Source organism: Rhinoderma darwinii, chromosome 1 (genome assembly GCF_050947455.1).
Source record: "Rhinoderma darwinii isolate aRhiDar2 chromosome 1, aRhiDar2.hap1, whole genome shotgun sequence".
NCBI classification, from domain to species: domain Eukaryota; kingdom Metazoa; phylum Chordata; class Amphibia; order Anura; family Rhinodermatidae; genus Rhinoderma; species Rhinoderma darwinii.
Window position 1 is genome coordinate 299,210,332 of NC_134687.1, and position 27,764 is coordinate 299,238,095.

The 27,764-nt window shown below is 45.0% G+C and overlaps 1 long non-coding RNA gene across 1 annotated transcript in view; it reads right to left on the reverse strand.

Moving 5' to 3' along the window:
* Positions 1 to 310: 310 nt before the first annotated feature.
* LOC142648016 (uncharacterized) overlaps positions 311 to 27,764 on the reverse strand; it is a 67,447-nt gene continuing 39,993 nt past the window's right edge. The window contains exon 3 of the long non-coding RNA XR_012847585.1: positions 311 to 473. This is a non-coding gene — a long non-coding RNA (uncharacterized LOC142648016). The remainder of the gene's footprint in view (positions 474 to 27,764) is intronic.

A 27,764-nucleotide genomic window follows, 5' to 3' on the forward strand; every position in this document is an offset into this window, starting at 1 on the left:
CTCACAAATACTGATGCAAAATACTGCCACGTGAAAGTGCTTACTACTGTGTTCAGCTTCAAATTAAAAATCAAGTGTTTTTTGTTGTTTATTTTAAACGTTTTTGAATTCCCATAGGAAACATACCTTTATATATAGACTTTAAAGGCCATACACACCTGTTCACTGAATGTTTTTTTTTTTAATTATTATTATTATTAATGTACTTCCTATATGCAAAGTCGAGCAACTTTCTAAATAGTCTTCATTAAAAATGTCCTACCATTTTGCTGCTGTAGAGTCTGTAACTCCAGTAGATAGTGCTGTGCTGCTGCTTTTAACTCAAATCTGTCAGTCCACTTCTGACGGGCTGATGTAGTATTCTCCCTCTCTTCTCTGTGCTAGAGATAACAGGAAGTGGGAGGAGGTTGTACATGGCAGCTCAGAGTGGGAGCAAACCGTCCAAGTGTTCAGAGAGGTCAGATTCACACAAGCTGTCAGTATCAAGAGTACAGAAAGTACAGTAAAAAATAGTGTAGTACCGTATTAGCCAGAAACATATTTAACATTGCATAAGAGTACAGATAAGTAGTAGAGCAAAGGGGGAAATTACGCATGCTATCAGTGTAGAGAGAGAGAGAGCTGCGCTTATACATGAAAGCTAGTGAAGGCTGGAGCCTGAACACACAGAGCTCACATCCAGCATGTATAAGGCTGGGTTCACACGACCTATTTTCAGGCGTAAACGAGGCGTTTTACGCCTCGAATTACGCCTGAAAACACGGCTCAAGTACGTCGGCAAACATCTGCCCATTCATTTCAATGGGTTTGCCGACGTACTGTGCCGACAACCTGTAATTTTACGCGTCGCTGTCAAAAGACGGCGCGTAAAATAACAGCGTCGTCAAAGAAGTGCAGGACACTTCTTGGGACGTAATTTGAGCCATTTTTCATTGACTTCAATGAAGAACAGCTCCAAATTACGGCCGTAATTGATGCCTCGTAAAACGTGAGTACGAGCAATTACGTCTGAAATGCAGGAGCTGTTTTCTCCTGAAAACAGCTCCGTAATTTCAGCCGTAATTGTCGTTATAGTGTGCACATACCCTTACTAGGAGGGACATACCAACATAAGAAATGTGTGAAACTATGATCAGGTTGCAAACTGAATAGCAGGTGGTCTGAGAAGGAATTAAGTTTGCAACCTGAAACTTATGTGCAATTTTTTTGTAAACTATAGGTAACCACTAACATATATAAAAATTATTTATTGTTCATTACATTGGGGGACACAGACTGTGGGTATATGCTATTGCCACTATGAGGCTTGACACGAAGAATTAAAAATTGTAGCCCCGGGGCGTGGCTTGGCGCACTGGCGAGTGGACGTGTCTAGAGTGAGCTCCGGGCCAGGTCCTTGCAAAACAGGAGATAATACTCCGAAAATGGGGAAAGCTAAGATTATCGGAGCAATTGTTCCCATCAGGAATTTTTTTCAGCCGCTGCAAGAGCTGGCGGGATCTTCGGATGGTGAGCGAGGTGCGGCCTCGTGTCCGCCAGCGCCATTTCCTCCACTCCATGAGGCTGCTGTGCCTCTCTCAGAGACTGTACTGGACGATGTCGAGGAGACAACTTTCCTGGGCTCTGCAGGGGGTGAGTCCCTAATGGGTGTTTGTGCCCCAGCTAAGCTTCCTATCCCGGCGGGCCCGGACTTGTCTCAGCTGACCCACCCACTTATACAAGGGCCCGACATGGAGGACGCTGGCACTTCCATTGATATGCAGGGGGGTTCAGTGTGTGCCTCTGCCACCTCACCTGATCACTGTGGGTCATGCCCTCCTCTCAGTCTGCTGCATCCCTCTTTGTCCTCCGACGGCTCGGATGTGGGCCTGAGCCCGCCAGCGAAGAAATCTCTCTTCCGCACGCACAATACAGGGTTAAAACTAATGCCTCTGCCCGCTGGCTCTGTGACTGACAGGAACAACTCCTCCAGTGAGGATACAGCTCCCTTACCTGCCCGTGGATCTGGGTTTGACCTCCGTCGCACTCGATCACCTGCCAGCGACACAGGGATGATTTGCATGTCGGGTCTGCCTCCCCCTGATGAGGCAGCTGTCACCTTGAGGGGTCATCCGGAGTTGCAGGCCTTACTTGCCCTTTTGCCCACAAAGAATGATATGTCCCTTCTAGCTGCAGATCTCAAAACGGCCTGGCGTCAAGATCTTCAGCGGGTAAAAGTGGAGGTTAATGTTTTACATGCACGTGTTGAAGAATTGGAGGCATTTAAATGTCACATTTCAAAATCCGTACAGGACTTGGAAGCACTCAGCGTGAATCATGCTGTGCATCAGCGCTTTCTGGCATCGCAGCAAGATGATCTCAAAAACAGGAATAGAAGGAACAACAAAAGACTTCGCGGCCTTCCGGAGGTGACGCGTACATCGGACCTCCTTCCCACTCTTAGAGGTATATGGCCTCATGGAGAAACCAGTGGACACTCATATTAGAGGGGCCGCTGTGGATATAGTGTTTTTGGACTTTGCAAAGGCATTTGACACTGTCCCCCATAGACGCCTAATGGGTAAATTAAGGACTATAGGTTTAGAAAATATAGTTTGTAATTGGATTGAGAATTGGCTCAAGGACCGTATCAAGAGAGTTGTGGTCAATGATTCCTACTCTGAATGGTTCCCGGTAATAAGTGGTGTACCCCAGGGTTCAGTGCTGGGACCACTATTATTCAACTTATTTATTAATGATATAGAGGATGGGATTAATAGCACTATTTCTATTTTTGCAGATGACACCAAGCTATGTAATATAGTTCAGTCTGTAGAAGATGTTTGTGAATTGCAAGCAGATTTAAACAAACGAAGTGTTTGGGCATCCAGTTGGCAAATGAAGTTTAATGTAGATAAATGTAAAGTTATGCATCTGGGTACCAACAACCTGCATGCATCATATGTCCTAGGGGGAGCTACACTGGCGGATTCACTTGTTGAGAAGGATCTGGGTGTACTTGTAAATCATAAACTAAATAACAGCATGCAGTGTCAATCAGCTGCTTCAAAGGCCAGCAGGATATTGTCGTGTATTAAAAGAGGCATGGACTCGTGGGACAGGGATGTAATATTACTACTTTACAAAGCATTAGTGAGGCCTCACCTAGAATATGCAGTTCAGTTCTGGGCTCCAGTTCATAGAAAGGATGCCCTGGAGTTGGAAAAAATACAAAGAAGAGCAACGAAGCTAATTAGGGGCATGGAGAATCTAAGTTATGAGGAAAGATTAAAAGAATTAAACCTATTTAGCCTTGAAAAAAGACGACTAAGGGGGGACATGATTAATTTATATAAATATATTAATGGCACATACAAAAAATATGGTGAAATCCTGTTCCATGTAAAACCCCCTCAAAAAACAAGGGGGTACTCCCTCCGTCTGGAGAAAAAAAGATTCAACCTGCAGAGGCGACAAGCCTTCTTTACTGTAAGAACTGTGAATCTAAGGAGCTGGTCACAGCAGGGACAGTAGATAGCTTTAAAAAAGGGTTAGATAATTTCCTAGAACAAAAAAGTATTAGCTCCTATGTGTAGACATTTTTTCCTTCCCTTTTCCCGTCCCTTGGTTGAACTTGATGGACATGTGTCTTTTTTCAGCCGTACTTACTATGTAACTATATTGAAATTGACCGTGCTCATCGGGCGCTTCGTGCCCGGAGTGTGGATCCGAGCAAGCCCCGAGATGTAATTTGCCACATCCATCATTTTGCGGTCAAAGAAGAGATCATGCAAAAAGCCAGAGCTCTCCAGACTACAGACTTTGATGAGGCTACTAAATCGCTGTTCCCGGATCTCTCACGGCGTACCCTTCGGCAAAGGGCATCTTTGAAACCACTCCTGTCTGTTCTTCAATCTCGGAACATTCCTTACAGATGGGGTTTCCCTTTTGCACTCCATATGAAATGGGGTAATTTGATGGCAGTTCTTACCGTGCCGGAGGACCTTCGTTCTTTCTTCCAGACCTTGGATCTGCCGATGATGTCTCTTCCATCCTGGGAGGACTTCCAACGCGAGCCACTGGGTTCGTTGACCTCGGCTACCTCCTGGGAACCGACGACTGCTGCTAGACATGCACCTTCTCCGAGACCTCAACGCCTATGTCGCAGACCATCCACTCCACCAAGGCGGCCTCGGGATCGCTGAGTTTTCATCCACGATTTTCTATTTCCCTTTCATGGGTGACTATGCTGTTGTTATCATTTTCACATATGTGTTTTATTGCTTTCTTTCCTCCCTGATATGTAATTTGTGTGCTCCTGTTTTATGCATCATTTCTCAATACTTACGTTAGGACCTGGTCCACGGAGAGGTGTTACCATTACTTGTTTAGTCTTTCACGACCCCCCCATAGGTTTTACTAGTTTCCTAGTATTGAATTAGTGCTAGTGCGCTTCATCGCTAGAGTATTTTACTGACAGAATTTACTGTCTTCTTTGTTTTTCTTCTTTTTCTTTTTTCTTCATTTTTCTTTTTCTTTCTTGGTACTACCTTCTTTAGCAGACCCAGCGTAGGTTGATTGCTTGTCCTTGAGATGAGAGAAGTATCTGTGGCCTCTTTCAATGTGCAGGGCTTTAATGTCCCTCAAAAAAGGTCCCAAGTTCTTTATTCCATGCACAAGCATAAAACACATACTGTATGCTTGCAAGAAACTCACTTCCATACTGACCACTTCCCCACCCTCAAAAATCGATATTATACGTCCGTGTATCATAGTAGCAATCCCGAGGGTAAAACGAAAGGGGTCTCCATTCTATTCCATAAATCTCTTCCCCATAAAATCCTACAGATTAATTCTGATTCTGCCGCGCGTTTCCTGTTTGTGACATGTGAGATTGGGTCGAATATATACACTATTGTGAATATCTATGCCCCGAATATAAACCAGGTTGCTTTCCTAGTTAAGACCCTGGACGAATTGCAAACTTTCAAGCAAGGTGGTTTAATACTTTGTGGTGATTTTAAAGTTCCTATTAATCCCTCCTCTGATACTTACACGGGACGGTCCAGCATTGCACATAACAAGCTAAATAGGATCATGATATGCAGCTCTGTGAAGTTTGGAGACTGTCGCATCCTGAAGATAGGGATTACACCTTTTTCTCCCATGTACACACCTCCTATAGAGAAGAAACCTATAGAGAAAAGAGGTCAAGTACGCTCAAGATAATATATGATAGAAAAAACTTCTTTATTAGCGGAAACACAAAAACAAGACAATTAAAACATGAGTCATACAGTGTAAAGTTGGCGTCAGCCCATGTGGTGTACATATATTAATGATATAACATGATGTAAAAAATCAATAGCAAGGATCCGGGATTAAATACTGTTGTTAAAAAACAGTCTTAAATGCATGTGGCTATATGTAACAATGATTTTTTACATCATGTTATATCATTAATATATGTACACCACATGGGCTGACGCCAACTTTACACTGTATGACTCATGTTTTAATTGTCTTGTTTTTGTGTTTCCGCTAATAAAGAAGTTTTTTCTATCATATATTATCTTGAGCGTACTTGACCTCTTTTCTCTATAGGTTTCTTAGTAATGCTATGGTCAGAGTACCAGGTCATTTTGGGTTATATGTGTGTTCTCCTCATTCTATAGTTACAGCTATTTGTGTTACGTCAATGCTTATAGATACATAAAGACATATATATATTTTTGGAGTTCACACTAAAACTGCTCGTGTACATGTTGGTTATCTACACACCTCCTATAGTAGGATTGACTATATTTTTTCCGACCATAGTTTACTCACTCAAGTTTCTTCGTCTCGTATTGGTCATATTTTGTTGTCTGACCATGCTCATGTCTTTTGTGCATTTACACTGCTCCCACAATCTAAAGGTTCCTTTACTTGGAGACTGAATGAGTCACTCCTTCAAGATTCAATATGTAAACTTGATATCCAAAGAGCTGTTGTGCACTTTGGGCAGGATCATGCCTCGGATACCACCTCCCCTCCGATTAAATGGGAAGCGCTCAAATGTGTTTTGAGAGGGATCTTAATAAAACATGGTGCCAGATTGAGATTGAAGAAAAAAGCGAGTATGAAACTCAGTTCTCTTCTAGCGGAACTCCACTTTTTGGAAACCCAACATAAACATACTTTACACTCTGATTCTCTTCAGACCTTATTACTGAAACGTCAGGAGATACAGCACATACTTAAAGGAACAGTGTCATCACAAATTATTTTTTTATATGTTAAAGATGTTAGTGCTTTATTAAAAACGTTTATATTCATTTGTGTGTTTGTGTTTTACTTTTTCTTATTTTTACACTTTTTCTTCCCTATGGGGGCTGCCATTTTTTGTTCCATTTCTGTGTGTGTCGATTAACGACACACACAGACATGGAATACGGCAGCCACAGTCCCATAGGGACGACGAACGGCTCCCGTCCCATTGACTGCCGTGTACGGCGTCTGTGTGGGAACTGCACATGCGCCGCTCCCACACAGTCCTATTCTAAATTGGCGCCGTCCGGCGCCATTTTCCTGTGGACCGGAAGTCGCGGCCGGACAGTAATATTACTACTTCCGGTCGCGGCTTCCGGACAAGTGCACATGGAACAGTGGCAGCAAAGGGAGCGGACGGGCCAGAGGGAGCCGCGGCGGCAGGAGCAGGTAAGAGATTTCAATGTATGTTAGTGTTTGTGTGTGTTTACTACTGTATGTAAACCTACTACACTGTGGGTTACCTCAAAAAATGGCGACACACAGTGTAGGAGGTTAAACCTTTCAAACCCCTCGTTTATCCCGGCACTAGCCAGGATAAAGGAGGGGGGGATGCTGAGAGCTCACTAGAGCGAGGGCTTTTAACCCAATGTTGCAATGCTGCAATTTTGGGAACTAGCTCCATCTAGTGACCAAAAATGGGTAGTATTATAAATTAGAAAAAATTTATAATATTTCCTGACTCGCGAAAAAAATAAAAAAAATTTGAACAATGTTTAATCACCCACACACTAAATGTTTAATTTTTTAAAAAAAAACATGTTTTTCTGGCGACACATTCCCTTTAATAAAAAATATGCCCGCCTACGACATATATTTTCCCGCTCTCTGTATGAATGGGGGAACAAACTGGGTAGAGCTCTAGCCTTAGCGCTAAAAGATAAGATGTCAGTCTCATATATTCCATCGAAATTCTGCTGGTTCTGCAGTTCATGCCTCGGATAAAATAGCAGAGGCTTTTCTACATTATTACCAAGCGCTGTATAATCTTCCCGCTCCCTGTGGGGTTTCGACTCCTCATATTCCACCTTGTTCTTTGTCACAATATGTCTTAGATACAGCTCTTCCCACGCTAGCAGAAGCGATGTAGCACAGTTGGATACGCCATTCACTCTACAAGAATTAGCAAACGTGATTAGACAACTACCAGCGGATAAAAGTCCCGGTCCCGACGGGTTTACAGCAGCTTTTTATAAGTCCCTGTCTGAAGGACTTTCCCCGTCTTTGCTTGACGCCTTGTAGGCGTTGTCTCGAGGTGCTCCTACACCTCCTGAGTTCTTGCTTGCGCATATTAGCGTTATTCCCAAAGAGGGCAAAGATCCCCAATTGTGTGCTAGTTATCGTCCTATATCCCTGATAAATATGGATGCAAAAATTTACGCTAAGCTTTTAGCTAATGGATTGGGGGGTCTGCTTGGGTCTCTAGTTCACCCGGATCAGGTTGGTTTTGTCCCTACCAGAGAAGCTCGGGATAATACTCTCAAATCCTTCTCTCTTATAGCGTATGCATAACGTACTTCTCTTCCTTGTATGTTGCTCTCACTTGATGCTGAGAAGGCCTTTGACTGGGTGGACTGGGGATTTATGTGAAAAACGCTGGAGCAGATTGGGATTGGTCCATTTATGTTACAGAGTATTAAAGCTCTGTATGCGGGTCCGCAAGCCAGGGTAAGGGTAAATGGCTTGTTATCTTCTACTTTTAGAATTCACAATGGCACGCGTCAGGGATGCCCTTTGTCCCCACTGCTCTATGTCCTAACAATAGAACATCTTCTACAGGCTATAAGAAGTAATCCTGATATTAAAGGCATACAGGTCGGTCCACATCACGTTAATTGCTCTGCTTTTGCGGATGATGTTCTATTATATATATCACGCAGCCTCTTTCTTCCTTGCCTGCATTGATGTCTACTGTAAGGGAATACAGCCTAAATAGTAACTTTAAAATCAATCTCACTAAAATTACTGCGTTAAACATCTCTCTTGATAATCGCACATTGCAATCCCTAAAGTCCTCAAATAAATGGGAGGGTAAGTTCCTCTCCTGGATAGGGATAATCAATTGTAATGACGGGGTAGGGAGACAGACAGGTGAGCCCTAATCTATCTTCCACTAAGTCCCTGCCTACATGCACGGCCCGTCCTAGGCGACAGCGTACAACTGGGCGACGGTCCCTACGCTCAATATGTGCACGACAGACAAACAGACAAGTGTACACAGAAGCTAAGGGAAATGGCGCAGTTGCCCACGGCAACACCATGAGCAACAAGAGTATTGAACGAGCCGAGTCAAACCAGGAATGTAAGAGGTACCAAACGCAGAGCAGGAGAGTGGTAGTAAAGCCAGGGTCAATATGAAGCAGAGGACAATAGTACAAGCAGTAGCAGCAGAGCCAGGAAACAGGCACAATCACAGGCAAAGGAGAAGCAGGAAATGAAGGTATAAATAGACAGAGGGCGAGAGCTAGCTCCGTCTGGCCAGGCTGTGATAGGCTCTCCCACTCCTCAGCCTCCCAGCCTGAGTGGTAGCAGATCGAGTCAATCTATCAGACTTAGGAGCAGGTGCAGACTGATTAACCACGGGCGTGGACACAGAAGCTGTGTCTGGCAGATCCTTTAAAGTACCCCCCCCTTTTATGAGGGGCCACTGGACCCTTTCTAGGTGGACCTGGCTTATTGGGGAACCGAAGATGGAACCTTCTGAGCAATACCCCAGCGTGAACACCCCGGGCGGGTACCCAAGTCCACTCCTCAGTCCCTGCCTACTTGCACGGCCCGTCCTAGGCGACGGCATACAACTGGGCGACGGTCCCTACGCTCAATATGTGCACGACAGACAAACAGACAAGTGTACACAGAAGCTAAGGGAAATGGCGCAGTTGCCCACGGCAACACCGTGAGCAACAAGAGTAGTGAACGAGCCGAGTCAAACCAGGAATGTAAGAGGTACCAAACGCAGAGCAGGAGAGTGGTAGTAAAGCCAGGGTCAATATGAAGCAGAGGACAATAGTACAAGCAGTAGCAGCAGAGCCAGGAAACAGGCACAATCACAGGCAAAGGAGGAGCAGGAAATGAAGGTATAAATAGACAGAGGGTGGGTGCTAGCTCCGTCTGGCCAGGCTGTGATAGGCTCTCCCACTCCTCAGCCTCCCAGCCTGAGTGGTAGCAGATCGAGTCACTCTATCAGACTTAGGAGCAGGTGCAGACTGATTAACCACGGGTGTGGACACAGAAGCTGTGTCTGGCAGATCCTTTACAGTACCCCCCCCCCTTTTATGAGGGGCCACTGGACCCTTTCTAGGTGGACCTGGCTTATTGGGGAACCGAAGAAGGAACCTCCTGAGCAATACCCCAGCGTGAACACCCCGGGCGGGTACCCAAGTCCTCTCCTCAGGCCCATATCCTCTCCAATGGACCAGGTACTGGATGGAGCCTTGGACCATCCTGCTGTCCACAATCTTGGCCACCTCGAGAACAGGGACAGGAGGTTTCCTCGAGGGAGCCAAGGACGGGGAGCAGCGTTTCAGGAGGGAGGCATGAAACACATCGTATATTCGAAAAGACGGGGGCAACTCCAGTCGGAAGGAGACAGGGTTAAGGACTTCAATTACCTTGTATGGCCCTATAAACCGGGGAGCAAATGTTTTGGACGGACTTTAAGGCACAAATTTTTTGAAGACAGCCACACAGATCCCCGACCACAAACAAGGGGTTAGCAGAACGTCTTCTATCTGCCTGAGTCTTTTGTATGCTCTGGGACGCCTCTAGGTTCTTCTGAACCTGGGCCCAGACTGTGCACAGTTCCCGATGAACGACATCTACCTCGGGATTGTTGGAACCACGAGGTGAAACGGAGGAGAACCGTGGATTAAACCCAAAATTACAGAAAAATGGGGAGACCCCTGACGAGTTACTGACCCGGTTATTAAGGGAAAATTCGGCGAGGGAAATGAAGAAGACCCAATCATATTGACAGTCAGAGATAAAACACCTTAAATATTGTTCTAGAGACTGATTAGTCCTCTCAGTTTGGCCATTAGTTTCTGGATGGAAGGCCGAGGAGAAGGACAGATCAATCTCCAACTTTTTACAGAAAGCTCTCCAAAACAATGAAACAAATTGTACCCCTCTGTCAGAAACAATATTGACAGGAACCCCATGGAGACGCAGGATGTGTTTGACAAACAAGGTAGCTAATGTCTTAGCATTGGGTAGTTTCTTGAGGGGCACAAAGTGGCACATCTTACTGAAGCGGTCTACTACAACCCACACCACCGACTTGCCTTGAGATGGAGGCAGATCGGTGATAAAATCCATGGAGATATGGGTCCAAGGTCTCTGGGGAATGGGCAAAGAACATAGTAAGCCCGCTGGTCGGGACCTGGGAGTCCTGGACCTAGCACAAATTTCACAAGCGGCGACGTAGGCCTTAACGTCTTTAGGCAACTCAGGCCACCAATAGTTTCTGCCAATGAGGTGCTTGGTACCCAGGATGCCTGGATGACCAGATAGTGCAGAGTCATGATTTTCCCTCAGTACCCTTAGCCGGAATTGCAGGGGAACAAACAGCTTGTTCTCAGAAAGGTTCCCGGGAGCTGAACCTTGATCAGCCGCAATTTCGGAGACTAAGTCAGAATCAACAGAGGAAATGATTATACCTGGGGGCAAAACACAAGCAGGATCTTCCTCCGAAGGAGGGCTGGCCATGAAGTTACGCGACAGTGCATCAGCTTTAATATTTTTAGACCCAGCCCTATAGGTGACCAAAAAGTTGAATCTAGTAAAAAACAACGCCCATCGAGCTTGTCTCGGGTTTAGCCTCCGGGCAGATTCTAGGAAAACCAGATTCTTGTGGTCGGTAAGGACCGTTACCTGGTGCCTAGCCCCCTCCAGGAAGTTGCGCCACTCTTCAAATGCCCATTTAATGGCTAAGAGTTCGCGGTTGCCAATGTCATAGTTACTCTCAGTGGGCGAGAACTTCCTGGAGAAGTAGGCACAGGGACGGAGATGGGTGAGGGACCTGGTACCCTGGGACAAGACAGCACCCACTCCCACCTCGGAGGTGTCAACCTTCACGATGAATGGCTCCATTTGGTTAGGCTGAATCAGCACTGGGGCCGAGATAAAGCACTTCTTAAGGACCTCAAAAGCCTGGACCGCCTCTGGAGGCCAGTGGAGGAGATCAGCACCTTTGCGAGTAAGATCTGTAAGAGGCTTAGCGATGACCGAGAAGTTAGCAATAAATCTCCTGTAATAATTAGCAAACCCCAGGAAGCACTGTAACGCCTTCAGGGAGGCAGGTTGGACCCATTCAGCCACAGCCTGAACCTTGGCAGGGTTCATGCGGAATTCATGAGGAGTGAGGATTTGACCCAAAAATGGTATCTCCTGCACCCCAAACACACATTTTTCGGTTTTAGCAAACAGTTTGTTTTCCCGAAGGGCCTGGAGCACCTTCCTGACATGCTCAATGTGGGAGGACCAGTCCTTGGAAAGCACAAGTATGTCATCAAGGTACACTACAAGAAATACCCCCAGGTAGTCTCTTAAAATCTCATTTATGAAATTCTGGAAGACCGCGGGAGCATTACACAACCCAAAGGGCATGACGAGGTATTCGAAATGACCTTCGGGCGTGTTAAACGCAGTCTTCCACTCTCTCTGATGCGGATAAGGTTATAAGCCCCACGTAGATCAAACTTAGAGAACCATTGGGCCCCCTGAACCTGGTTGAAGAGATCAGGAATCAAAGGAAGGGGATACTGGTTCCTTACAGTGACCTTATTCAAGTTTCGGTAATCGATGCACGGCCTAAGACCACCATCCTTCTTCCCTACGAAGAAGAAGCCAGCACCTACCGGAGAAGTAGAGGGGCGAATGTAACCCTTGGCCAGGCATTCCTGGATATACTCTCTTATGGCTTCACGTTCGGGACAAGAGAGATTAAATATCCTACCCTTAGGGAGTTTAGCTCCTGGTACCAAATCGATTGCGAAGTCCTGAATAAACTCAGGCAGAGTGTTCACCTCCTCAGGGAGAGAAATAAAATTAACAGAAAAACATGACGTCATGCATTCATTACCCCATTTGGTAAGATCCCCAGTATTTCAGTTAAACGTGGGATTATGCATCTGCAACCAGGGAAGGCCTAAAACCAAATCGGACGATAATCCCTGCATCACCAGTACAGAGCACTGCTCCAAATGCATGGAGCCAACAAGGAGTTCAAAAACAGGGGTATGCTGTGTAAAATAACCATTAGCAAGAGGAGTGGAGTCGATACCCACTACCGGGACAGGTTTAGGCAAATCAATCAATGGCATAGTTAGAGACATAGCAAATTCCACAGACATAATATTAGCAGAAGATCCTGAATCCACGAAGGCGCTGCCGGTAGCAGACCTACCCTCAAAAGAGACTTGAAAGGGAAGCAAGATCTTATTAGGTTTCATATTTACGGGAAATACCTGTGCGCCCAAGTGACCTCCCCAATGGTTACTTAGGCGCGGAAGTTCTTCCGGCTGCTTATTCTTACGCCTAGGACAGTTGTTCACTTGATGCTTGTCATCCCCACAGTAGAAGCAGAGAACATTCTTCCTGCGGAGCTCTCTACGTTGTTGGGGAGACACGGAGGCCCCGAGTTGCATTGGTTCATCCGAGTTTTCCGTGGAAGAACGAAGCAATGGAACCTCGGGAGCCATCATTGGGGGAGCCAGAGGAGAAAGCACAAAAACGTTCAAGTCGTCGTTCCCTGAGACGTCGGTCAAGACGTACCGCTAAAGCCATAACCTGATCTAGAGAGTCAGAAGAGGGATAGCTAACTAACAGGTCTTTGAGGGCGTTCAACAGACCCAATCTAAACTGGCACGTCAAGGCAGGGTAATTCCACCAAGAAGCTACACACCACTTCCTAAAGTCAGAACAGTACTCCTCAACGGGTCTCTTACCCTGACGTAAGGTCACCAGCTGACTCTCGGCAAAGACAATCTTGTCAGTCTCGTCATATATGAGCCCGAGAGCAGAAAAAAAAAGATCAAAGGAGGAAAGTTCAGGGGCGTCAGGAGCCAAGGAGAAGGCCCATTCTTGGAGCCCGTCCTGGAGCTGGGACATAATTATACCCACTCGCTGGCTCTCAGAACCTGAGGAGTGGGGCCTTAGACGGAAATAGAGCCTACAACTCTCCCAAAAGGAGAAAAAAGTCTTCCGGTCCCCTGAGAACCGGTCAGGCAACTTGAGGTGGGGTTCAAGTGGTGAGGTGGGGGGCACTACCAGGGTAGCATCATGCTGGTTGTCCCTCTGAGCCAGGGCTTGGACCTGTAGGGAGAGGCCCTGCATTTGCTCAGCCAGGGTCTCAAGGGGGTCCATTGTTGTGTCAGGGACCAGGGTAGAAAAGGTATATGGGCCTGTGATTATGTAATGACGGAGTAGGGAGACAGACAGGTGAGCCCTAATCTACCCGCCACTCAGTCCCTGCCTACTTGCACGGCCCGTCCTAGGCGACGGCGTACAACTAGGCGACGGTCCCTATGCTCAATATGTGCATGACAGACAAACAGACAAGTGTACACAGAAGCTAAGGGAAATGGGGCAGTTGCCCACGGCAACACCGTGAGCAACAAGAGTAGTGAACGAGCCGAGTCAAACCAGGAGTGTAAGAGGTACCAAACGCAGAGCAGGAGAGTAGTAGTAAAGCCAGGGTCAATATGAAGCAGAGGACAATAGTACAAGCAGTAGCAGCAGAGCCAGGAAACAGGCAGAATCACAGGCAAAGGAGGAGCAGGAAATGAAGGTATAAATAGACAGAGGGCGGGAGCTAGCTCCGTCTGGCCAGGCTGTGATAGGCTCTCCCACTCCTCAGCCTCCCAGCCTGAGTGGTAGCAGATCGAGTCACTCTATCAGACTTAGGAGCAGGTGCAGACTGATTAACCACGGGCGTCGACACAGAAGCTGTGTCTGGCAGATCCTTTACATCAATGTCCTAAAAATCAATGTTTTGCCCCGTTTATTGTACCTTTACCAAACGTTGCCATGCACGCCCCCTAGAGCGCTATTTCGGGAGCTTAATGTTTGCTTCAAAAAGTTTGTTTGGGCATCTAGGGGCCCAAGAGTATATTCTGATGCAGAGGAAGGACAGAGGGGGGCTGGCTTTACCGGATTGCTTCTTTTATTTCATGGCTGCAATTCTGGCGAGATTATTTAATGTCGCTCATGTTCCGTCACGTAAACTGTGGATACAGTTGGAGGCTGTTCAGGCGGCGCTGCTACTACTGTCCTTCCCCTAGGCACCTGGGACGATCTGGTCCAGAGCCTCTACTCTTACTTTACCGCATGTGATGGGAGATATGCTCAGGACTTTTAAAAGGTATCTTTCTCAGACGGGCTTATTCTCTAGGGATGGACCATTGACGCAGATTGTGGGAAATAGGGACTTCGCCCCGGGTATGCAGTCCTCCTTTTTGGGTAGATCCGGTTTGGTAGCCAGGGAGGGCTTTACATTTACAAATGTTCTAGTTTCGGGCCAACTGAAACAATATGAGGATTTAGTGCTAGAAAATTCTAGGTCTTCAAGATCAAGGTGGGACTATCTCCAGCAGGGGCGTAACTAGGAAAGACTGGGCCCCATAGCAAACGTTTGACTGGGGCCCCCCTCCCCTAGGTGTCACACAACCCCCCCTTGTAGATAGTGCCTTTTTTACAGTCCCCCTGTAGATAACGCCATACAGCCGCCTGTAGATAACGCCATACAGCCCCCCTGTAGATAACGCCATACAGCCCCTCTGTAGATAACATAATACAGCCCCCCCCTGTAGATAACGCCATACAGCCCCCTCTGTAGATAACGCCATACAGCCCCCTCTGTAGATAATGCCATACAGCCCCCCTGTAGGTAACGCCATACAGCCCCCCCTGTAGATAACGCCATACAGCCCCCCTGTAGGTAACGCCATACAGCCCCCCTGTAGATAACGCCATACAGCCCCCCCTGTAGATAACGCCATACACCCCTCTGTAGAGAACGCCATACAGCCCCCCTGTAGATAACGCCATACAGCCCCCCCTGTAGACCTGTAGATAACGCCATACAGCCACCCCTGTAGACCTGTAGATAACTCCATACAGCCCCCCCTGTAGGTAACGCCATACAGCCCCCCTGTAGGTAGCGCTATACAGCCCCCCCTGTAGGTAACGCTATACAGCCACCCCTGTAGAGTACGCTATACAGCCCCCCCTGTAGGTAACGCCATACAGCCCCCCTGTAGGTAACGCTATACAGCCCCCCCTGTAGGTAACGCCATGCAGCCCCAACCCCCCAAAAAAATCCGACCTATAGTGTGTCCTACAAAAGACATGTATCCCCTATCCACAGGATAGGGAATACATGTGTGATCGCTGGCAGCGATAGGGAGAACGGGGGACCGAAAGTCCCCCATTGTTCTCCATGACTAACCTCTGACTTCCGGAGTCTGCGCAGCTCAAGAAAAATGAAAGGAGCGCTGGTCACGCATGCGCACAAGCGCGACCGGCGCTCCATTCATTTCTACGGAGCTGCCAACACAGACCCCGGAAGTCCGAGGTTTGTGATGGAGAACTTCAGGGGACTTTCGGTCCCCCGTTCTCCCTATGGCTGCCAGAGATCACACATGTATCCCCTATCCTGTGGATAGGGGATACATGTCTTATGTAGGAACAACCCCTTCAATGGCAGAGCGGGGAGATACCTCCCTGCTCTGCCGTAGTGTACAGTGGCGTCGCGCTGTAGCAGCCACAGCGGCAGCTAGCGGAGCCTCCGGCCATGGTGGGGGCCCGTGCCGGTGGGCGACACGGGCCCCCTCATGCCGCGGGCCCCGTAGCAGCCGCTACGGCTGCTATAGCGGTAGTTACGCCCCTGATCTCCAGCTACAGCACTACTACAACAAATGTCAACAGTCCCTTCGTTTAGATAGGGAGTTGACACCTTTTGAGCGTCTGATCTCCTCGCCCTCCACAACGTCAAGAGCGATAACCCTCATTTATGGTCTTTTGTTAAATGAGAAGAGGGAACCGAAACCCTCATATGCGCTTAGCTGGGAAAAAGAGCTAGATGTGTCCATTCCTCCTGAAGACTGGTTCAAGTCCTTCATTCAGAGCCATACATTTTCGACTTCTTGTGAGGCGCAAGAAACTAATTTTAAAATCTTGTACAGATGGTATAAGGTCCCTGTTGTCTTGCACAGGATATACCCTTCTACGTCTGATCGGTGTTGGCGTTGTGGACAGGCGAGGGGGACGATGGTTCATATATGGTGGGAATGCCAGTTGCTCCATCCGTTCTGGGAATTCATAATTTCTCTGATACTGAAAATTACCGACATAACATTAGATGATAATCCAACCGTCTTGCTCCTCTCTGTCCTTCCGGGTTCCACTAAGGTTCTGTCCCGTACTCTATTGGGCTATTTGTTGGTAGCAGCCAGAACGGTCATTCCCAGACATTGGAAAAGTAGTGTTGTTCCCACCGTGTCAGAATGGGCTCTGGAAGTGTCACATATTCATGATATGGAGGAGTCGATGGCTCTCGTTCATCAGCGTTCCGACTCTCATTTTCAGATTTGGCAGGGATAGTTGGACTTTCATAACTCTCTGGACTTTAGTACACTTTTGTCCTTGAGTTCTTGATTCCCCGGGCCTAAGGCTGGGTTTTGTCTGGAAGATTCTGGCCTGCATAAGCTTGATAGGCTACAGTCATATATACTATATTTTGCTGGTTTGTCTAGGCTGTCTCTCTACTTCTTATTTTATTTTTATTGTATTTAATTTTTATTTTTTCTCCTCTTTTTCTTCTTACATTCGTTCCTTCCCCTTGTCATTTATCTGATGTTAGCTCGCGCTATGATTACTCATGGTAGTAATGTGATTTTTGCCTTAATGCCTGTTGGTTATCCCGCTGTTATATATTACTTAGGCGGATGTGCAGATCTGTCATATGTTTTGATGTTTTTTTCATATGCATAATTCTTGTTTCTTCATAGGTTTGATACAAAGGTGGCTGACTCTTTGAGCGACTGTATTCTTTTGTGAAATTTCTCAATTTAATGTCTGCTCCCCTCCCTGTTTATTTTTTCCTTTCTGTATCCCTTTTGACATTTTTGTGAAAACCTTTCTTAAAGAGGCTCTGTCACCAGATTATAACTGCCCTATCTCCTACATAATCTGATCGGAGCTGTAATGTAGATAACAACAGTCATTTTTATTTTGAAAAACGATAATTTTTTAGCAAGTTATGAGCAATTTTAGGTTTATGCTAATGAGTTTCTTAATGACCATCTGGGCGCGTTTTTACTTTTGACCAAGTGGGCGTTGTACAGAGGAGTGTATGATGCTGACCAATCAGTGACCAATCAATGTCATACACTTCTCATTGTTCCAGCTCAGCATGATCCACAGCACAGTGTGATTGTGCAGTGACATGTCCAGGTTCAAACACAAAGTTCCCTGCTTCATCTGCCGAGCCCGGGATCCAGAGGCCTACGCAGCGATGGTGCCGTGTCATTGTCGGTACGCAGACCTGATGTCCCTACTGGGGGATGTCCCGTGGCCCTTGCCTTTTCGTCCCGACCTCCTCTCTCAAGGACCTTTCTTCCACCAGAATTTAGGGTTGCTATGTTTCACTGCGTGGCTGTTGAGGCCGCCATTCTAAGAGCATGCGGTTTTGGTTATTCTCACAATGCTCAAGGATTGGAAGCCTTCCTAAACCCACATTTATCATTGTATCTCGAAGACCTACTTTCGTTGGTGTGAAGATATCACTCTCCCTCCCTTGCGATTTTCTATCTCCCTTTCCTTCCTCCAAGGTATAGCCCTTAGCACCCTTCAGGGCCAGGTGTCGGAACTTTCTGTACTGTTCAGTCGCCCGTTGGCCACCAAGTCAGATGTCAGGACCTATCTACAAGGGGTTGCTCACGCATCTCCACCTTATCGTTCTCCAATTCCATAATGGAATCTCAACTTGGCTTTGGAGGTTCTGCATTCTGCTCCATTTGAACCTTTGCGAGAAGTCTCGTGGTTTTTCTGGTAGCGGTGACTTCCGCACTGGAGACCCTCTTCCGCACTGGCGGCTTTGTCTTGCCGCTCTCCATTCCTAACTTTTTATCACAATAAGGCGGTTCTCTTCACGGTGCCTTAATTTTTGCCCAAGGTCATCTCGGCCTTTCATCTGAATGAGGACATCATTCTGCCAGTTTTGCCCGTCTCCCAGTCATACGTTGTCTCCACAACCTGGATGTTGTCTGCACTTGTGTTTCTCTCACTGATTCCTTCTGGAGGCCAAAATTCTTGTTTATCCTCCCAGAGAGTCTCAGGAAGGGGTTGGAGGCCTCTAAGGCCACTATCGCTCGTTGAATTCTGATGGCTATTCGCGAGGCTTACTGAGTTTGGGGTAAGGATCCCTTTTTCGTATTATGGCCCACTCTACCAGAGAGGTTGGGGCTTCCTGGGCTCTGCGCGATTAGGATTCTGCTCTTCAGGTGTGCAAGATGGCTACATGGTCTTCCTTACACACTTTTGTCAAGTATATCAGGTGCACACCTTTGCTTCTGCAGACGCTTCCCTTGGATGGCATCTGTTGATTAGGTGACTATGTCCTTTCTTTCTGTTCCATCCCTGGGGACTGCTTTAGGATGTCCCATGGTCTGTGTCACCCAATGTAATGAATGAAAGAACAGGATTTTTTGAGTAGTCAACGTAAAATCCTTTTCTCGTCCAGTTTATTGGGGGACATATCTCCCACCCGTTTGTTTGTTTGTTTGTTTGTTTGTTTGTTTGTTTAAGGTTCCCATGGTTGGCAGTTGGAGGGATTCTCCTCTATCGTTTTGACTATTATGACCTTAACTTAGGGTCCTTTTACACTGGCCCATTTTAGCCGTAACAACGAGTGCCAATCAACAAGACAGCTCGTTGATTGGCACTCGTTTGCTCCTTTCACAAGAAGCTACACTACCGTTCAAAAGTTTGGGGTCACCCAGACAATTTTGTGTTTTCCATGAAAACTCACACTTATATTTATCAAATGAGTTGCAAAATGACTAGAAAATATAGTCAAGACATTGACAAGGTTAGAAATAAGGATTTGTATTTGAAATAATAATTTTCTCCTTCAAACTTTGGTTTCGTCAAAGAATGCTCCATTTGAAGCAATTACAGCATTGCAGACCTTTGGCATTCTAGCTGTTAATTTGCTGAGGTAATCGGGAGAAATTACACCCCATGCTTCCAGAAGGCCCTCCCACAAGTTGGATTGGCTTGATGGACACTTCTTGCGTACCATATGGTCAAGCTGCTCCCACAACAGCTCTATGGGGTTGAGATCTGGTGACTGCGCTGGCCACTCCATTACAGATAGAATACCAGCTGCCGGCTTCTTCCCTAAATAGTTCTTGCATAATTTGGAGGTGTGCTTTGGGTCATTGTCCTGTTGTAGGATGAAATTGGCTCCAATCAAGCGCTGTCCACAGGGTATGGAATGGCATTGCAAAATGGAGTGATAGCCTTCCTTATTCAAAATCCCTTTTATCTTGTACAAATCTCCCACTTTACCAGCACCAAAGCAACCCCAGACCATCACATTACCTCCACCATGCTTGACAGATGGCGTCAGGCACTCTTCCAGCATCTTTTCAGTTGTTCTGCGTCTCACAAATGTTCTTCTGTGTGATCCAAACACCTCAAACTTCGATTCGTCTGTCCATAACACTTTTTTCCAATCTTCCTCTGTCCAATGTCTGTGTGCTTTTGCCCATATTAATCTTTTCCTTTTATTAGCCAGTCTCAGATATGGCTTTTTCTTTGCCACTCTGCCCTGAAGGCCAGCATCCCGGAGTCGCCTCTTCACTGTAGACGTTGACACTGGCGTTTTGCGGGTACTATTTAATGAAGCTGCCAGTTGAGGACCTGTGAGGCGTCTATTTCTCAAACTAGAGACTCTAATGTACTTGTCTTGTTGCTCAGTTGTGCAGCGGGGCCTTCCACTTCTCTTTCTACTCTGGTTAGAGCCTGTGTGTGCTGTCCTCTGAAGGGAGTAGTACACACCGTTGTAGGAAATCTTCAGTTTCTTGGCAATTTCTCGCATGGAATAGCCTTAATTTCTAAGAACAAGAATAGACTGTCGAGTTTCACATGAAAGCTCTCTTTTTCTAGCCATTTTGAGAGTTTAATCGAACCCACAAATGTAATGCTCCAGATTCTCAACTAGCTCAAAGGAAGGTCAGTTTTATAGCTCCTCTAAACAGCAAAACTGTTTACAGCGGTGCTAACATAATTGCACAAGGGTTTTCAAGTGTTTTCTAATCATCCATTAGCCTTCTAACACAGTTAGCAAACACAATGTACCATTAGAACACTGGAGTGATGGTTGCTGGAAATGGGCCTCTATACACCTATGTAGATATTGCATTAAAAACCAGACGTTTGCAGCTAGAATAGTCATTTAGCACATTAACAATGTATAGAGTGTACTTCTGATTAATTTAATGTTATCTTCATTGAAAAAAACTGTGCTTTTCTTTCAAAGATAAGGACATTTCTAAGTGACCCTAAACTTTTGAACGGTAGTGTATGTATGGGGACGAACGCGTGTTACTACGATCGCTTATTCCCATACATGTCTATCATGTCGGCAGCACATCTTCCTGTTTACACAGGGAGATGTGCTGCCAATAACGATAATATTTTAGGCTGCAGAAATTATACGACCAGCCAATGAACGAGTGTTTGCTCGTTCATCGGCTGATCATTGCCCTGTTTTAAATCCTGTTTTCTTTTCAATGTCAAATTATAATAGCCTTTTATCCCCTTCCTGACATCTGCCATATATATACGGCAGAGGCCAGGGCGGGGGGAGTGTGGAGCGGGCTTAGCACGCTCCATAAGATGAGCATTTTGGCTGTATGAAACAGCTGCACTGCAGTGCAACCAGGGGGATCCCGATAGTTTAAACTCTAAGCCATTAGAATGAGAGGGTTGCCCCCTCTGACGTCCTGGCGGCCCCCACACGACACGGATGCAGGGTGCCAATCGTTGTTATGGCAGCCTGGGGGCCTAATGAAGTGCCCCAGGTCTACCATCCTTGTGCTCTTAATAACAGCCTGTAAAAATTACAGTATCCTGCAATACATTAGTATTGCACCCTTTTCCCATCACGATATACTGAAATACATTAGTATTGTTTCCCATTCTCCACAAAAAAAATGTTAAAAATAAAAAATTGGTTTTGCCGCATCCGTAAAAGTCCAAACTTTTGCAATATAGCATTATTTAACCTGCACTGTGAACAAAGAAAAAAAAACAAAACGCCAGAATCGTTGTTTTTTGGTCATATCATCGCCCACAATTTTTTTAATAAAAAGTGATCGTATTGATCCGCAGAATAAAGTTAACATGTTGTTTTTACCACACGGTGAACACTGTAAAAACAAAACCCAAAAAACAATGTCAATGAGTCACTGTTTTTTTTCCCATTCCACCCCACAAAGTAATTTTTTCCAATTTCCTAGTACATTATATGCTACAATAAATGGTGCTATTTTGAGGAAAGAGAACGTCTCCAATCAGAGAAGACGTCACCTGTGAGTCACTGGATGTCATTGTTGTGTATTTTGCCTGTGTCTACGATTGATCAGTATCTTATTCTCCTGTAATGCCCCTGACAACTTACACATCATTCCCCTATGGTCCTGTCACAACTCGGTACCAAATAGATCTCAAGACGCTCCCAAGTTACAACAGTGGTTCTCCACCTCACTTAGGTTGCCTACCCCTGCTATAAAATGTTTAAATATATAATGTTTTTTGGGTCAGTGGCTTTTTTTTTTTTCCAATCGCAGCTTGCTCTAGGTATGGCATTTTTTCTGGCGTTTTTTGCATAGGTGTCTCTATAGGACTTGAAAAATGCCAGAAAACTCATGTTACAAATGTAATAGATAAAAAACAAGACCAACAAAGACGCTTGTGAAAAAAACACAATGAAAAGCGCTTGAAATTCATGGCATTTTTGCAAGCAAAATAAAAGAAGAAAAAAAATTGTGTTTAAAGGAGAGAGCAGATATCCTCTTACATTGATAAAGTGGGTAATAGCATGAAGAAAAGTTCCTGTATCCCCTGGGATCAGCGAAAGGCTAAACAAGGGGAGAGATGACAGTAACAGTACGAAACGTCATCCGAGGAGGCAGGAAACACTAAGATCAAAAAGGGGGAGCAATGAGGCATCACTATGGTAACACCAGGGGAGGTTAGTATGGGTGTTTTTAATTTTAAACTGGAAATTTAGTTTTTTTTAATTTTCCTCATTGAAATTTTTGCTGTGGATGTGCAACAGTGAGGGTATGTTCACACGGCCTATTTTCGACCGTTTTTCAGGCCGTAAATGTCCGAAGAACGGACGAAAAATCGTAAGCAGAACGCCTCCAAAAAATCTGCCCATTGATTGCAATGGGAAAAACGGCGTTCTGTTCTGACAGGCCGTTTTTTTACGTGGCCGTTTTGAAAAATGGTCACGTAAAAAAAACGGCCGCTAAAAAAAGTGAAGGTCACTTTTTGGGACGTTTTTGGAGCCGTTTTTCATAGACTCTATTGAAAACAGCTCCAAAAACGGCCGAATTTTTGTAACTTTTTATTTATTTATTTTTCATAAAAAATTTTTACATTCATTTAACTTTTTTTTTTTAATCCCATAAAGGGATTTATCATTTTGATTCTTATTTTGTAACTGTAATGTACTGGCATAGATCTATATGCTAGTACATTAGCCTGTGTACTGATTGTACACAGGCAGTTGTTAGGGCATACCTCAGCATGCACTAACAACAGGATATAAGTTCAGACAGCCCTGGGATCCTTCAATGGAGGCAGGGTTTAATAGGAGCACAAAGATGCCAGACCTGGGGGCCTACATTAGGCACCCAGGCTGCCATAGCAACTATCGCCACTCCGCGATTGCATTGCGGGGGGCGCAATGAGCTGCGAGAGGGGTCGTCCCCCTCTTTTTAACGATTTAAATGCCGCGGTCACTATTGACCGCGGCATTTAACGGGTTAAACTAGTGGGATCACGCTCGAGCGCGTTCCCGCTCGTTACTGTGAAGTGTCGGCTCCTACAAATGGCAACTACAAAGAAAAGAAAAGTTGATGCAGAGTGTCAATCTTTCCAAGAGAAATGGACAAATGATAATTTTTTTGTTAATGTCAAAGGCAAACCTGTGTGCCTAGTTTGTGGCGATGCATTAGCAGCAATGAAAAAAACTAATATGGAGCATCATTACATCTCAAAACATGCTAAACTCAATGAATTGGGTGGCCAAATGCGTCTGCATAAAATCAATGCTCTTCAGCGGAGTTTGGAATCACAACAAGCCGCTTTCACTAGGCCTCTTTGAGACAACGTTATTCAGATAAGTTATGTAGTGAGCGAGCTAATTGCAAAGAAGCAGAGGTCTCATGTAGAGGGAGAGTTTGTGAGGGTTCAGATGTCTCATCCTACGCCTCCATCATGTCCACCGGTATGTTTTATATTTCTTGTCCTGTTTAGCAGCTGTTGTTTTATTATGCTCATTATCTTCGGTTACCCTTTGACCTCAAATATATTTGGTATGTAACATTGTCTTATATCGTTCATACAACTTTTTGCGATTCATACTAACTTTTCATACTTACCTAGATATCGCTATAACTACTAGTACTATATTCTCTTACTTACCATATTGCTGTCGTCTTTGGATATACTTGGCTATAATCTGCTTTGATCTCAATCGGACATAGTTTTCGATGTTATCATATGAATTCTTTCTTGCTGCTACAACATAACATGTACACTGCTTATATGTTGACATAATACTCATATCTGGTCTTTGATTGATTTGACGTCTTTTTATTGTGTGACTCATCCCCTACTCCATTTTTTAATTGTCTCATGTCGTAATTTAATAAAATTTGTATATTTCTTCTAACATTGTGTGCCGTAGTCGATCATATTTTCTTGGTTTAGTCTCACATCAATTTTTAGGGGCTGGGAAACCCCTTTAAGTATTATATTCATTAAATCTGCTGAAAAAGGAATAAAGTCTATATATTTTTACGTTAGTGTAGAGTAGGGCCCTGCCAAAAGAGTCTACCTTGTCGTGGTGGCAGGCTTCAAAATCTTTCGGCCAAATAAAAAGTTATTAGTTATGTATCACACAAAGAGCGTGATATGGTGCTGGACGGAGTATCGTTAACGGGCGGTGCCACGGTAGGGGGGCCCAGACAATTTAGCTGTATGGGGCCCTGAAATTCCCTGGTTGGATTTATCTACTAATAAATCAAATGCCAACATTTTTTATTTCAAGAACAATTGTGGGGGTCCATGTTCTGAATAGACAGATGTGGGCTCCTGCACAATAAACTGGGTTAATAAAAAATATATATATTAATTTGTGAGTGATCAAGTCCAGGATTTAATTGTCCCAGAATTATATAAAATAAATTAATTTGTGAGTGATCAAGTCCTGGATTTAATTGTCCAAGAATTGTATAAAAAAATCACAAGGGTTAAAATTTGTTTTACAGTCGGAACAAAATACACTTTACTACCTCCCCATGAGAATCCCTCCCTTGGAAAGCCCAGAAACTAAACATAAAAATATGAATAAATGAAATTGATTACCTAAAATTAATCCCCCCAAAATTTATAATTAGAAACGGTGTGATAGGTCTAAAAACAGGGGAAGTTGCACAGGCCTGTATTTAAAGGGCACATGGGGCAGTAAAACCGGGTATCCCTCCTGCTTCCATGTTTACAGCAAGCCCAGCATCTCTTTTGGGGGTATTCCTTATTCTCAGTGGCAGGGACGGGGTGAAGGAAGTGGCGCTCAGTGAGCCTTCACAAATCCTCTGAGCCTAAGGATTCTCCAGGTGCGGGGGAGTCAAATAGGAGGTGGTCTATCATTTTCTCTTGATATTGTAGGAAACTGAGAATTCCCTGGGTCTTGTACAGCACACAGCTGTTATACGTAGCCACCTGGATGAGGTAGATCACCACCTTTTTATACCAGGCCCTAGTCTTACGTTATACTAAGTAAGGTTGTAGGACCTGGTCAGATAGATCGACCCCCCCCCCCCCCATGAACTTATTGTAGTCCACTACACAGAATGTTTCCTCTTATCAGTGGTAGCTCTCCTCACTCTTACTGCCACTGTGGTGTCCTCATGCACGGTGGTGAGCATGTAAACCTCCTTTTTGTCACTCCACTCGACAGCAAGCAACTGGTCACTGGCAAATGAGAGTGTCACACCTATTCTCCTGAACACCAGTTGTTGAGGGAAGCCGGCTCTAATTTTACGTACCATCCCGCAGGCCCCTGTACTTGCAGAATGGAGGGACTTATACAGGGGGACACTAGTGTAGTAGTTATCCGTGTACACATGGTACCCTTTCTGTAGGAATGGCACCATGAATTCCCAGATCATTTTCCCACTAATGCCAATATCCTCTGGGCATCCTGGGGGATTAAGGTGGCGGTCCCTGCCCTCATAATTGAAAAAGACACAGGTGTAGCCCATTCTGCTTTAGCACATCTTATACAGTTTTACACCATATCGGGCTCTTTTGGAGGGGATGTATTGGTGAAAGGATAGATGGCCCTTGAAGCTCATAAGAGACTCGCCTACCGATAATTTTTGGTATGGAGTATATAATTTTTATAAATGATTCAGATAGGAGGGTGATAAGGGGTCTCAATTTGTTGAGGCGATAAAAGCCTGGGTCACTTCTTGGGGGGATTTGGAAAATTTCAGAGAAGTGCATGAAACACATTATTGCTTCATAGCGCGTTCAGGTCATGATGGCTGCAAACACAGGGGTGCTGTGGATAGCGCTGGTAGCCCAGTAGAACCGGATGGAAGGCTTTTTTACTAACCCTAAATTTTAATCTCAGAGACTGTTGTGAGGATCCATCCTCTGGCATAGTTAGACCTTGGATTTTGGGTCACAAACTGCCTGGCATATATATTTGTCTGCTGGACAATTAGTTCCAGGACCTGATCGCCTATGAACAAATGCAAAAAATTATAGGGGGTAAAATTTGCGACATTCGTGTTGATGCCTGGAGTGGCTATAAATGGCGAAATTTGCAGGAGAAAGAAACTGCAAGATCCCACATTGCGGGAGGGACTGAATTACTGGTACTAGGCCATGCCTCTGACGGTTCAACTGTGACAGCTACGTCAACCACCATAGGACTGGGGGGTCACGTGGCAGAAGCAGAACTTGTGTCGCTTTCTGAACTAACAAAAAAAGCAAAACATTTATGGTAAACCGCAGCTAATAACCCCTATTAAAAGCAAGAAATCAGCAAAAAAAGATCACGGAGATCACGTGTAATCCGGGGGTAATTACGGGCAATCTGGGGTGATTACGGGTAATCTGGGGGTTATTACGGGTAATCTGCAAACATAGGAGAATATGTGGTGTTTTTCACAGTATAACAGCGCAAGATTTGAAGCAGTATCTCTCTCTCTTCTCGCAAATCAACTACAATGAGAGGAGGGAGGGAAACATCTACAGACTACAAATCCTGTGGTGTATTTTATAAATATGAGACTATGGTCACTGTGATAGGTATATCAAAGCGACCATGTGATCAGGGACCAATTATAACGGTCTCTGATCCATTTCTATTCACAGGCAAACTTTCTGCCTTTCACTCACAGTGCATGCTTGCGCCATTTAGTTTTTTTCATGGTGGTTGGGGGGGGTGGACAATCGGTGACTGCGGGGGCCTAACAATTATTTTTTTATCTCCTCTCACCAAACATTCATGGTAAGAGGAGATAAAAAAAAAAACATATTCACCTCATGCTGCATTGTAACGGCAATCGCTGGTCCCCAGTCAGTGCTCTAAGAGAGCTAAACCTCCTCCCAGCAGCGCTACTTTATTCCAATGCAATGCCATAAAAAGGCAATTGCATCGGAATAAAGCCTGTTAGTGGTTGCCATAAAAAACATTAATGGGTGGTCACGAACGTATTAAACAATATTTTAACCTGTAAATCAGAATATGTTGTTTATTTACTAGAGTGCCCATGTGGGATGTTATACGTGAGTGAAACAACCCAAGAATGTAGGAACAGGATGAACCAACATAAGTATACTATTCGTGAGTATATGATAGACTTACCCATTCCTCAACATTTTGACAAACATAGACATAATGTGTCTTAAATGAAGTTTAGGATTATTGATGGCATTCCTTTGTTACGTAGAGGTGGAAACAGAGAAGCTATGCTAAAAAGATTAGAATTACCTTGGATTTATGAGTCAGACCAAGTTTGGAACCAAAGGGTTTGAATCAAGAATTCAGGATTGGTACTCTTTTTTTAGCCCCTGTATATGACCCTTTTTGATCTGTGTGCAGTTCACATTGCTTTAGGAAAATATGATATATAAGTGCTATGAAAATAAGATTGTACCTA